At 38.1% G+C, this 13,450-nt stretch overlaps 1 protein-coding gene and 1 pseudogene across 3 annotated transcripts in view; one reads left to right on the forward strand and one right to left on the reverse strand.

Annotated features, from left to right (window-relative positions):
- The window catches only part of bmpr1aa (bone morphogenetic protein receptor, type IAa), a 201,535-nt gene that overhangs the window by 76,512 nt on the left and 111,573 nt on the right, over positions 1-13,450 (forward strand). For all 3 annotated transcript variants that reach the window (XM_052041370.1, XM_052041371.1, XM_052041372.1), the window contains exon 2: positions 3,792-3,840. The gene's annotated coding sequence lies outside the window, so the exon portion shown is untranslated. The remainder of the gene's footprint in view (positions 1-3,791; positions 3,841-13,450) is intronic.
- On the reverse strand, positions 13,047-13,102 carry LOC127584793 (uncharacterized; annotated as a pseudogene).

Here is a 13,450-nt window from a genome sequence, read left to right on the forward strand (position 1 = left end):
GTGGTGTTTTATAACAAAAGGATGGACTAAATCTCCACACCATAACATCTCAATTAGCTGTAAAGTGCTTGACATGAAGCAAGAGCTGCCCTCTTCCAGAAAATGAAAATACGATTAAATTTTTAATACGTGCTTAAATTTTTAAATAAGGACGTGGGCACACCATTCTCCTCTCTTCCCTCATCATTGGCTATTGAACAACACTGATTTGGGATCAGTGTTGGTGGATGTCTGCAATGCATTCCAAAGTAGGAGAAATTGTGGAGGCAAAACTTGGGTGGCTAGAGAATTTAAACAGCTGAAGGGTAAACTCATCCTTGAATACTAATTAGAATTATTTTACCTTTCTTAAATAGGTTTTTTCTATTGTCAAATAGACAACAGTTGAAGAATAGAGGGAAACCTGTAGATGCAGTGTATTTGGATTTCCAGTAGGCTTTTGATAAAGTGCCACAGGCTGGTGCACAAGATTAGAGCTCAAGGAACTGGGAAAAATGTCTTAACATGGATTGAAAATTGGTTATCTCATAGAAGTCAAACAAACAGGTCTTTTACTGTCTAGAAGGAAATAATTGGTATTGGTTTATTATTGTCACTTGTACCGAGATACAGTGAAAAGCTTGTCTTACAAACGGATTGTACAGGTCAATTCATTACACAGTGCAGTTACGTTGAGTTAGTACAGAGTGCATTGATGTAGTACAAGTAAAAAACAATAACAGTATAGAGTAAAGTGTCACAGCTACAGAGAAAGTGCAGTGCAATAAGGTGCAAGGTCACAGCAAGGTGGATCATGAGGTCATAGTCCATCTCATTGTATAAGGGAACCATTCAATAGTCTTATCACAGTGGGGTAGAAGCTGTCCTTAATAAAGTAAGTAGTATATGGCCCAGAGATCAGTTCTTGGCCTTCAATTATTTACAATTCATATTAATGAACTGAAGGAGGGGGCAGAGTGCAAGGTATCCACGTTTGCTGACGACATGAACATAGATTGGAGGGCAAGTTGCAGGAGGATATTTGAATTCTGCAACAGGATACTGATGGGTTGAGTGAGGGCATGAAACTTGAAATGGAATTTAATGTGGGAATGTGAGGTCATGCACTTTGTAAGAATGTAAAGGCAGGTTACCTAAATGGAGAAAAATTGCAGATGAACAAAGTACAGTGGGGACTAGATGTTCTTGTGTACAAATCACATAATGTTAGCAAGCTGGTGTAGCAAGTGATTGGGAAGACAAATAGCATATTTATGGGCATTGATGGGCAGCATGGTAGCGTAGCGGTTAGCGCGACGCTATTACAGCGCCGGCGATCGGGGTTTGATTCCCGTCGCTGTCTGTAAGGAGTTTGTACGTTCTCCCATGTCTGCGTGGGTTTCCTCCGGGTGCTCTGGTTTCCTCCCACATTGCAAAGACGTACAGGTAGTTTAATTTGGGTTTAAAATGGGTGGCGCGGACTCGTAGGGCTGGAAGGGCCTGTTACCACGCTGTAAATAAAATTTTAAAAAAATATTGGCCTTTATTGCAACGATACAATAAGATGGATTCTTGTCTTGATCTCCCAATCTACCTTGTTATGACCTTGCACCTTATTATCTACCTGCAATGCACTGTCCCTTAGCGGTTTCCCATATTACAAGACAGAGAAATGTAACTTTATAATAACTGGATTTTCCACCCACTGGTCATATCTCCTGATTGGTAAAACTGGGCGAGGCCAGTTTGTATCATTAACAGGATTCGAGAGTCTTTAACAGAGGGGGAAAAACTGCTCTTTCAGAAAGCCATTGAGCCATCCACAAAATCATTCAGTTCCTTGTGTTTATGTCTGCACTTTGAGCGCTGATCTCAACCCTTTTTTCTCACCCTATTGCCTTGTAAATGTGCAGAGTTTCAATTAACTATCTAGTTCATACTGAAAGTGCAACTCTGTCTCAACGATCCCCTGCAACAAAGCAAATCCTGTTCTTAAAAACTTTCATGCAAAGAAATGTGTCCTAATTACTTTATCCATTCTGTCTTGGCGATACCTAACTGAATTTGTACTGTATCCTGGCCCTTGAGAGACCAAGTTACTTCAGCTGTGTTGTGGATTTGTATGTGAATAAAACAGCTAGTTTTCCATCTTCACAGTACAGCTCTACATTCCAAATGCACGCAATCTGACTATGATATTAAGAAGAGTGCCAATTGTACAAAGTAATTATGTCATGATGTGTCAGGAATCTGGACCAAAAAGTCCTCCTCCTCCCATTGAAACACATTCATCAAACCCAGAAAGACAAAAGTACTTCCAAATTTAAAAAAAGAGCCAGTATTAAAAAAATCAGTCAACAAGCTGCTTTAAGTAAAAATACTGTTTGGCACGTTTGGAAATGTGAACAGTACTGGAAGAGACTTATCCCTGTTTATAAATAGCAACAGAAGTAGACCGTATGACTCTTTAACCCTGCCATTACTAAGTGTGGTGTCTAACTGCCATCAGATTCCAGCAAAAAGGAAATCGGTAAGAGCATATTGTGGGCATGTTTTCCATTAACTGCAGTGATTTAACCTCAGAGAGAAATGAACAAGTTGGAAATTTTCAGTCTTATGTATATTTTGTTGAGCCAGTGTAATGGGGAGTTGGCAGACCCTCAAGTGTAACCAACATACAGGGTTGTTGTGTGGAAATTTGGTGCATGGACCAATTTCGATGTTAATTTAAGTGGCAAGAATGGGGAGGAGTGGAGAGAACAAAAGGTCTGTGTGTGTTAGGGTGGAGGCCAAGAGAAATTGAATGACACAAATCATGAGACTAGTGCCGGTTGAGAGGATAGTGAAGGCTTGTTAATCACAATTGAACTGTATGGAAGACATAAAAGTAGAAGATGGTGAATGAGAACAAAGAATTGAAAAAACACAATGCTGATATTGTGAATACAAAGCACTAGTTTCTGAAAATCTGAAATAAAAGAGAAATAAAGACGACCTTTCTGTTCACTCTTCCGGCTCCTCCAACATTCACTTCCCTTCTTATGCCCCTTGCAACTGCAGGAGGTGTAACAGCTGACTTTTACCTCCCCCTCTTACCATTTAAGAACCCAAACTTTCCTTCCAGGTAAAGCAGACATTCACTTGTACTGTTCACTATTTAGTGCATTGCAAAATGTAAAGCTTAACAATATCGCCTCCACATTAGAAAAACCACATGCAGGTCAGGTGACTGCTTTGCAGAATACCTTCATTCTGTCTGCAAGGATGACCTTGAGCTTCCAGTTGCTTGTCATTTTAATTCTCCATCCAAATCTCACTTTTGATCTCTCATACAGTTCTAGCAGAGCCTGTCATAAGGTTGAGGAAGACCATCTGATCTTCCAACAAGGCACATTACAGTTTTCAGGACTCAACGTGAGACCTTGGTGTATGTCCAAAGATCCCTGAAGGTGGCAACGCAGTTAGATAGGGTGGTGAGGAAGGCATACGGAATCCTAGCCTTCATTAGCTGGGGCATAGAATATAAAAGCATGGAGGTTATGGTGCAATTCAGATACAGTTGCTACTTTTGAGAGGCTTTAAGATGACTGAAATAGGCAAGGCATAGAAGATTATGCGGGCAAATGGGATTAGAGTACATCATCAAAAAGATTGACAGGGACTTAGTGGGTCAGAGGGCTTACCTTTGGGATCTGGACATTCCTATACAACCCTTTGATTCTATTGAATTCAACTATTTTAGATAGAACTGGCCAGTTCTGATGAAAGATCATAAATATTTGACTTTAACTCATTATTTTTTCTCTCCACAGATGCTGCCTGAGCTGCTGAGTATTTCTGCATTTTCTGTTTACCTTATTGGTAAGTTATTGTTATTGCATGATAGCACTGTCAACAATCCCCTTCATCACTTTGTTAATAAAAATTGAACAGGCAAAGGCATTAAATAGTTGTATTGGATTTGTCCCTCTTTGTATAGACAGGATTTATAGAGGACTTTATGCGAAGTTGAGTTGACACCAGTATTGTAAACATATCAGAGTAGCCTAGCTGATGGTGTAGCTACTCTGAAGTGCAGATTATTCAGCACAAAAGATGGGTCATTTGGATACAGACTGCAAATTCTGCTGCTGCTTATTGATGCTGACTTTTGACTTGCTATTTAACATGGCATTGGTGTTTTGTATGACGAGTGCCATTCGTTGTAGTGATTTCAACACTATATTGATGACAGACATTTGAAATCCTACCTAGACTAGATTCTATACAAACCACCCAACCTCCTGCCACCCCTTTTCATCTCTTCTTCTAAGCGGTGTACTGATTCTTTGGTTGAGTGTTTGTGGTAAGTAATAATCAGCAGAACCCTTCCTTGTCTATGTTGACCTGATACCATAGGACTTCATAAGCTCTGGAGTTTTTTTTCATGTTAATTTTTGGGACCTGGACATTGCAGCAGGGCCAGGATTTATTGCCCATCACTAATTGCCCTTGAAAAGTTGGTGGTGAACCACTACATCTATTCTGATGAAGGTACTCCCACAATGCTGTTGGGTAAAAAGTTCCAGGGATTAGACCAATGTTGATTTAAGGACTGGCAGTGTATTTCCAAGTCAGGATGTTGTTCTTGGAGGGGAACCTGGAGATGATGGTATTCCCATGCACTTGTTCACCCTGCTTTTCTTGGTGGTAAAGGTTGAGCATTTGGGAGTTGCAGTCAGAGCAGCTCAGACAAGTAACTGTTTGGCATTTTGTAGATGGTACACCCTACAGCCACTGTGTGCTAATGGTGGATGCTCTTCCAATCAAGATAACTTTTTTTGTCCTCAATGGCATTCAGTTTCTTGAGTTGTTGGTGCTGCACTCATGAGGCAAGTGGAGAGTATTCCATCACACTTCTGATTTGTACCTTGTAGATGGTGGAGAGGCTTAGTATTGCGAACCTACAGGGCCCCACACTCCCACCTCCGAACATTGTGCTCTTGGCTCTGGAAGGGGTGTATTGCTGGTAGGTTAGGATATATCCAGAGATGGTAATGGTGGAGTCTGGGATTTCTGAGATTATGACGATCAGTCCGTGCTTTTCTGGACTGATTGCTCAATTTTGGCATACTCACAGTTGATACAAAGGAGAGCTTTGCTGGGTGGACTGAGCTGGGTATGCCTTCCTCTCTATGTTAAGTTGATGCTGTGTATTGTTACAAGTTGTAAAGCAGTTCAGTATATTTCAGAGTACAGTTTAAAGATCAGCTATGTGGGTGTAGAATCACAAATAGGTCAGACCTGATAATGACATTAGACTTCCTAACAGACATTCATGATCCAGATGAATATTTTGCTATATTTTCCTGTATGTTATATTGAAATGAGCATTTTATATTTCAGCTTTATATAATTCACTGAATATTTACCCAACTGCCATAATGAGATATCTGACTCAAGTTTATTAGTCCAAATGGCTGGATTTCTAATTAAGTACTGTAATCACTTCACTGCTGTAGTTACTTAGAGTATGGAGTACGTAAGCCAACATTTGCTTCCCTCTGTGTTATAGGAGCACCAACACCAGTTAAGAGGTTATAATGAACAATAATTTGTGGGCAATAGAAATTTGTTTTCAGGCTGAGCTATTCATTGGGCAATCCCTTGCCTACAGGGAGTAATCAAAAAGGAGCATAATTTTGCATCTAATGGTTCTGCCATTCTAAAATTCCAGCCTCATCTGTCTTAGCAGTAGCCTGCCTCCAAAATGGCAATGCATTTATACCCAAGAGAAAATGACAAAAATATAAGTGAAGAATGTTCAAGTTAAGGAGAAAACCTGAAGAATCATTATGGACTCGAGATGAGCATAAAGGAATTGCTAATGTGTCAAAGGACTTGTTAAATATTTAACCATGGAGGACACTAGCAATATTTTTAAATATGTACACTGTGGAATTATGACATTGGAGCATAGATTCTGATTGGGTTGAAAAGCAATTCATTCATTACAGTAGATGGGTACTGTTGACTGGTTACAAAAGACTAAAAAGGAGATTTGGCAAAATGCCAATGACTAATACCTTATCTAAACGTGATATTGCAGAAGCTGCAATATCAGGCCTCTACCACAATGTACTGGATTGCCTAATGCACTCCTGGAGTTTTGACCATTCTTGGGTCTTGCTCTCTGACCACACAGACCCAGACTGCAGCAGACTCCATGAACTAATCAGGTCCCTGGATTTGAGCAATGAATTTTGCACCAAGGGGGAGATATTGAAAATAATAAGAGAGTTCCCAAGGTAGAACATTTTATAGGTATGATTTAAGTGTTTTAAAGGCTAAAAAGTATGAATCTACTTTAAGCTATTTTCAAAAATGAATGTTCCTACTGACTTTTGCAAGTTACCGGAGTTAATAAATGTATTCTCCAGTTTTGATAGTCATATCTACAACTCAGTTACAAGTCTTTGAAAAATCATCTTGTGATTTGGGTAGGGTCTTCCTTAAGCAATGGGCATCAGCACATGCAAGTCAAATCTCAAGTTGCAACAGTGCCATATCTGATGCCCAGTTAAAAAAAAGGTTTTTTTTGACACTTTCCTTCTCAGCCAGCTTGTCTAGGTAATGGTTAAAGGCCTACATTACAAGTCTGTGCAATTCCCTTTCACTGAAGTCAGTTTTTTTCAGAAACACAGTTTAGTTGAACAATCTACTGAAATTGTAATTGGAGAACAACAGTAATAGGATCTGCACAACTGTAGTGGATGTGGTTATGTAATATAAATGTAACATCAAAATTAGGGGTATTAATATTGATGGGGAAATCATTGAAAAGATATTTCCTCTACACTTAAATCATGCTTAAATTGTTTTATTTTCTGAATTGCGGAAAAATAATGGATCAATGGATTGCTAGGTGCAATATAATGTAGAACTGTCTATTTCCCACTATTGTTGATTAGAAGAAGATTGTTTTAATTAGCTATGATTTTCTTTTAAAGATAATTTAGTTGCATTATCTGAAGAAATTTGGTATTTATGCAGTCCTGACCTGGGAACTCAAGTGCTTTTGCGAATCAGCAACCGTACTAGATGTGTGATTGACTCGATGGGGCAGATAAATGTCAAATTTTGCATTGGGTGAAAAATTATGGTGCTTTCCACAGTTGTGAAACAACATGATGCATAATGATGTTGTCAAAATTGCTCTGATCTGATGTTGAGTCATTGATGATGAATAGTGTGAAAACGCTGCAGCATCAAAGAAAAATACTCATCCAGCTGCCCTGTGACAAATAATTACCAAAGCAAAGGCTGCTAATACCTGTGCAACTGTCTACCAAGATTATATCTCTCCACCCACAAATATTCTTCCAACAACTCACACACAGTCATTTTTCCCCAGCCCGTAATTCCTCTATTGTAGCATGTGCTGTCTGTACGCCACACTCCAGAGATACCACCTCAGATGTTTCCTCCTTTTAAACAATTTTTGACCAAATTCCTCTCAGTCTTTCCGGATCTCAGTCTCTCAATCTTTATCTGCTTAAACCTCAATAAAACATTTGGACTTTTTGTTTACAACATTGAGATACTATGTAAATACATCTTTATTGATGTTGCTTTGGGGGAAGACAGCAAAGAAATCTGGGATCCCAGTGGGAATGAAGAGGTTTAGTTACGTTAATGTCAAAGGTAGGGAGAATCTCATTAAATGCACATGGTGAAAGAGATTATTGTTCGTGCACATTATCTAATGAATCTGTGTAACATTATTAAATTTACAAATTGTATATTCTAAGAATATTTTGGACTTGATATGTTGCTATGGATAAAAATGATTTCATCTTTAATATATTCTGTATTGTACTGGGTGGTTTGTGAGAATTTAGTGTTTGTGAGAATTTAGTGTTAACTTCACCAATGAAGTTAAACTGAATACTTGTAGGTCATGGCATTAGTTTAATCCAACTGCCCATTTGCCTTGCAATTAAATCTAATGTTTCATAAAATGCACCTAATGTATACTCAATATAGATTGTTCCATTTATTTTTTAAATCACAAAGTACTTTAAGAGCACTAACTTGAATCTAACCTGCAGAGGGCAAGCATCTCTGGAGACTACTTTGTAGTTTTCAGACTATGCTAAAAAATAGCGTAGTAAATAGTACAAGCTTTTAAGTGACGACTAATGGTGATGTAGGGCAGGATTGCACGGACCATTTGAGGTGCAGTGAAGAATGGACTGGTGACTGAGAGTCTAGGTGGATGAAAATATCAGCCTATGCAGAGTTGAGAGAATTAGAAATGTTTGAAGGTGGCAGTATTTTTGACTAAAATGCATTAGTTTAAAACAAAATTGTAGTTTCTGGTCGTGGAGATGTATACATGTAATTACTGCTGACTAGTAAGTAAAGAGGCAAGACTGTGAAGGATGGTTTGATATCAGTTTTATTGTCTTCCTGCATTACTACTTAGCAGAGAAAGATACAGTTTAAAAGAATGACAGATTTGGTTATTGGAAATCAGTTAAGCTTGTGCATTCTCCCTAAGTAGTTGACACCATGCTTATCTATGATACAGCTGTATGCTGAAGTTGGTAGCCAATTAGAAATTGAATGAAGCAAAAAATTACATTGAAGATGGATCCTATTTTATGTCATATTGTACATCTATATAGCACTTAGTATCTATATAACTCCACAAATAAATTTACTGATTCTTGTCTGCTAAGCATTGTGATTTCCTCAAATTTTTGGTGAGTGGAGTTAATATTATATTGAGCAAGAGTTAAATCAGCATTGTACTCTTAACTGGCAGTACATTTTTTTTTAAAGTTATTCATTCTAAATTTTTTTTAAATTTTAAAATTAAAAAAGAAAAATTTTAATTTTTAAAATTTTTAGTTACAGCGTGGTAACAGGCCCTTCCGGCCCAACAAGTCCGCACTGCCATTTTAAACCCAATTAACCTACCCGTACGTCTTTGCAATGTGGGAGGAAACTGGAGCACCCGGAGGAAACCCACACAGACACGGGAGAACGTACAAACTCCTTACAGACAGCGACGGGAATCGAACCCCGATCGCTGGCACTGTAATAGCATCGCGCCAACCGTGCTACTTCCCCATTTACTTGCTGTTCACAGGCTGGCCCATTATACTTCATTGAAGCATAAAATTGAGAAAGACTGATTGGGATAGATGCTAACACTCCAATGAACTAACAAGGTTTCTTTTCCTTTAAATCTATGATATTTATTTCACCCGAGCCCCCTCTCCCCTATCACTTTGAAGAGGATAAACGAGTTTGGCCATTTATGGCTGAGATGAGGGAAATTTCTAGGCTCAAGTTATGAATTTTTGGAATGAAAACAAAAATTGTGAGAAGTACTCAGCAAGTCAGGCAGCATCTGGAGAGAGAAACCGAATTAACATTTCTGGACCCATCACTAGAAAGGTAGTATTCAAGAGGGAGGGGTGAACATTGTGAAGGTCTGTGGTAAGGTGGAGATCAAGAGGGACTGAATGACCACAAATGGAGAAAGGAAAATAATTGCTGGAATTGCAAGACACAAAATGTAAAGCACAGTTAATATTGAAGATCTGAAATTAAACAGCATGCATGCTGGAAATGTGAACAGGTCACATGCACATGCAGTAGTGAAAAACCGAGTTACCCTTACAGATTGATGAACTTTCATGAGAACTGGTGACTTCTAACACAACTGGGAGAGCTTGATTTTACGAAAATGTTTAGTTCTAATGAAATATTTGGGTTCGATGTTTCCCCTGGCTTGTGCTGCAATGCCAGCAACTTCTTTTCCCTTCCTCTGTTTCCATTCATATTCTATTTAAATCTCCTCTAAAAGATCAGTTGCAATTCCAAACCATCACCATTTTCTCTCAGATGGTGCCATCACCATTTGTGTCAATCAGTCTTTCAGTTGATGGGGGTGATGTGCACCTCTCCTGTACTTATGGGTAGTGCAGGTGATTAAGAATCCAGTTTTTGTTTGAGTTGGGCCTTATTCTTAAGGTGTAATTTTCTTATTATGGTGTCTTATGGTGGAGCATTGATCCTCTGCACCTAAATGTCAGTATTACAGTTTGTAGTGTTCAGTCTGCTTTGTATTTAATGTTTTCATGCATCTTGATTTTTTTTGATCCACTCGTAGTATTTAAAATTTTGAATGTCGCAGATTAAAATTTCACATATTTTCATGGATGAAATCTCAAAGGATTTGCTCTTCAGTTATGTGAAGCCTGTACTGAAAGGAAGCCATATAAGTAAAACATTTTTATTTTGTATCTTATCTCATTTACCATTATCAAATTTTATTCACCAGCTTTGACTCAGAAGGTTATAATAGCTAATACTTCCAGCACATTTCAAAAGTTAATAAAGTTAAATTACTGTATCTGATATATAACAAAGCTCAGCCACTAAAAATAAAGAACTGTTTATCGGACGTTCCTGACTTTTCAATGAGTTTGATTGGTTTCTAGGTTGCACAGTTGGCAGAACTTTCTTGAACAAGATAATATTAAAGAACATCTTGTCCACATTTTTCTGTCAGAAAAAGCAAAAGCTGCAACTGCAGCTTGAGATAATGTAAATTAGTCGCAACACAGTCTTGGGTTTTTTTATGAACATCCTTGGGGCTTCAGGATGTATGCTTTGCTCTTTCAGTGTTGATTTTGAAACAAACTTAATCAGAAGGGATTTTTTATTGCTCTACGTCAATTTCTTTCTCATTAAGCAACTGATTTGTTCACTTGGATCTCCTTATGGTATCTGAAGCTGATCACTGTAAAGCTTCCTGGCTTTCAATTTTGGCATACTCCTTGTTGCATTGGACTTTGTGTGCTCATTGATTACTTAACCCTGTTGAGTATTGCAATGGCTTCTGCAATAAACTGAAATGTGTGGTTTATTGGATGATAGAATTTAGATATAATCAAATTGTCAACTTTCAAGTTAAAGATAAATGTTTAGCTCATTTTAACTAAGTATGGGAATCAGATGGACAAATCACATTCAGCACTGAGCGCCCCAACTTAATGATGTGAGGCTGGGAAAGTCTAACTCCCCAGTCTCAAGTGCATGTTCCTGGTCAGTCAGTTCCTCGCCCAAAACTAACTATCTACTTTTGATAAAATAATAACCCTGTGTCCCAATCTACACTCAGGCAGAAGTAAAGAATCCCATGACACCATTTGAAGAAGTGTAGGGGAGTCATTCTCAGAGTCCCAGGCCAAGGGTAACGCTCAATCAACATCATATGAACAGACTAACCTGGTCTTTATCGCAAATCCTACTTATGGAGCTTGCTGTGTGCATATATACCTATGTGTGTTCCTATGTAACATTTAAAAAGTACACTTCATTGCTGTATAGCTCTTAAAAGTGAGGTAATATTATGAACATAGTTTTACTTTCAACCTGATGTTGGAACATTAGCATTTGTGGATTTAGATAAGGAAGATGTTTTACACAAATGAGTACCCTATGGATAAATATTGTACAGACAATTGCTGTACATGAAGGATGTTTTCTTGCAAGAGTGCTTTAGATCTCCAGTGAACAGTGTCCTAGCATGGTTCATGATCTTGATGGGAAAAGCCACTGTGAGGGTGATATAAATAAGACATATATCTGCCTAAGATTAAAGAAAAATCTGATACTTTCCATAAAAAGTACGCTTGTCTGCCTTTGCTTCCCATTCTATACTAAGTCGACTTGTATGAGGAAAGGTGCCCTGAAATCAACTCGCATTCTGATCCAGTGTCTTTTGGGAATGTAGAAATAAGTCCACATTTCCCATCACCATTCTTTCGATTATCAGATTATGATGAGCATTTTGACAGTGGGCATAAATCAGTAGCTACCTAGGTAAGTACTAGTGTAAATCCTGTATTGAAATTAATCAAATGCCATTACTTATATCCGAATTATTTAACTTTCTTTTAACATTTCTTCAACTTGGTCTCAAGAACCACTTAAGGCAATACATTCCATATTCTGATAACATGAGTAAACAAATCTTCTCACCTCCTGATTTTAATTTTAGAGTTAATGAGTGCTGATCTTAAATTTAGAGGCGAATACTTCTGCAATTTTGTTCTGTAACACTTTTTTTTGCTACATTTTTGTTTTAAACCCATGCTTACATGCACACACACCTCCAGTGTTGTTTCTCCAAGGGGGGACCCAGATCTGTGCACCCAAGTAGCCGCATCCCTGACAAACCTTTTACAGAGTTGTAACTTTATTCTTGTATTCATTAACTATAGAAATCCGAGAACCCTACTTTTCTTTTAAAGGCCTTTTCAAACCGCAGCTTTGCTTATCTTTATGCTCTTGGATCGCTCTATTCCTGTATTCTGCTCTTAAGGATGATTTCATTCTGTTATTTTTCCCCAAAATTTACTAAATTTGCATTCAGCTATATTGAGTTTGTTTTGCCCCTTATGCAAATATTTGTGTGCTCCTGCAATCCTATTTATATTTTGACTTTACTCCCTGAATTTAAGAACCGCTAGACTATATTTTCATGCCCCATTACTTTGCCCATGTTAAAGTCTCAGTATTCTTGATGTGCACAAATGGTCATCACCTAGTTAATTTAAATGAACATCCATTCATTGCTGGTATCTTCCTTAAGCTATCCTTCTGTTCAAGCCTATACTGGTCCTTCCTGTTTCTTACTGTTACAGTTGACAATACTATTGGAAAATGCAGTTTGCTGCAGTTGTTTTTTGTAACTTTAAGCCTGTAAACAGCTTGAACCTATTCTACCATTGAACTGCATCTTAACTCCATCTGTTGATACTCTTGCACGATGAACATCTACTGAACTTGAAATTGACAGATTTCTATTCCTCTGTGTAAAGAAATGCTTCCTAATTTCATTCCTTCAAGCACCAAATATATAGATGGCCAACCCACATACATCCATGCAAGTTTTTCACTATTTTTTTTAAATGGCATATGATAGAAATATAATGGTGAAACAGACAATCTGCTGGAAGAACTTAGTGGGTCGAGCAGCATCCTGTGGGAGGGAAGGAATTGTTAAAAATATGGAACTCTTCACAAATTTGCATGTCATCCTTGTGCAGGGGCCATGCTCCCTTCGGCAGCACGTATATACTAAAATTGGAATGATCCAGAGAAGATTAGCGTGCCAATTCCTCTTCCCCCCCCCCCCCCCCACAGATGCTGGCTCAACCCGCTGAGTTCTTCCAGCAGATTGATTGTTGCTCCAGATTCCAGCATCTGCAGTCCTCTTGTCTCTCCAGAACTATAATGGTTCCTTATTTCACCAATTCTTTTGTGAGTAAATTGGGCTATGCACTCACTATAAAGAATGTATTGATGTGAATGTTTGCATGCTCTCCTATGAACAGTAAGAACAATTAACTGTATAAAAGTTGCAAATTTTAAAAAAAATATTTATGAATTACTGGTCTCTTAATTC

The sequence above is a fragment of the Pristis pectinata genome, chromosome 30 (genome assembly GCF_009764475.1).
Source record: "Pristis pectinata isolate sPriPec2 chromosome 30, sPriPec2.1.pri, whole genome shotgun sequence".
In the NCBI taxonomy this organism is placed as follows: Eukaryota; Metazoa; Chordata; class Chondrichthyes; order Rhinopristiformes; family Pristidae; genus Pristis; species Pristis pectinata.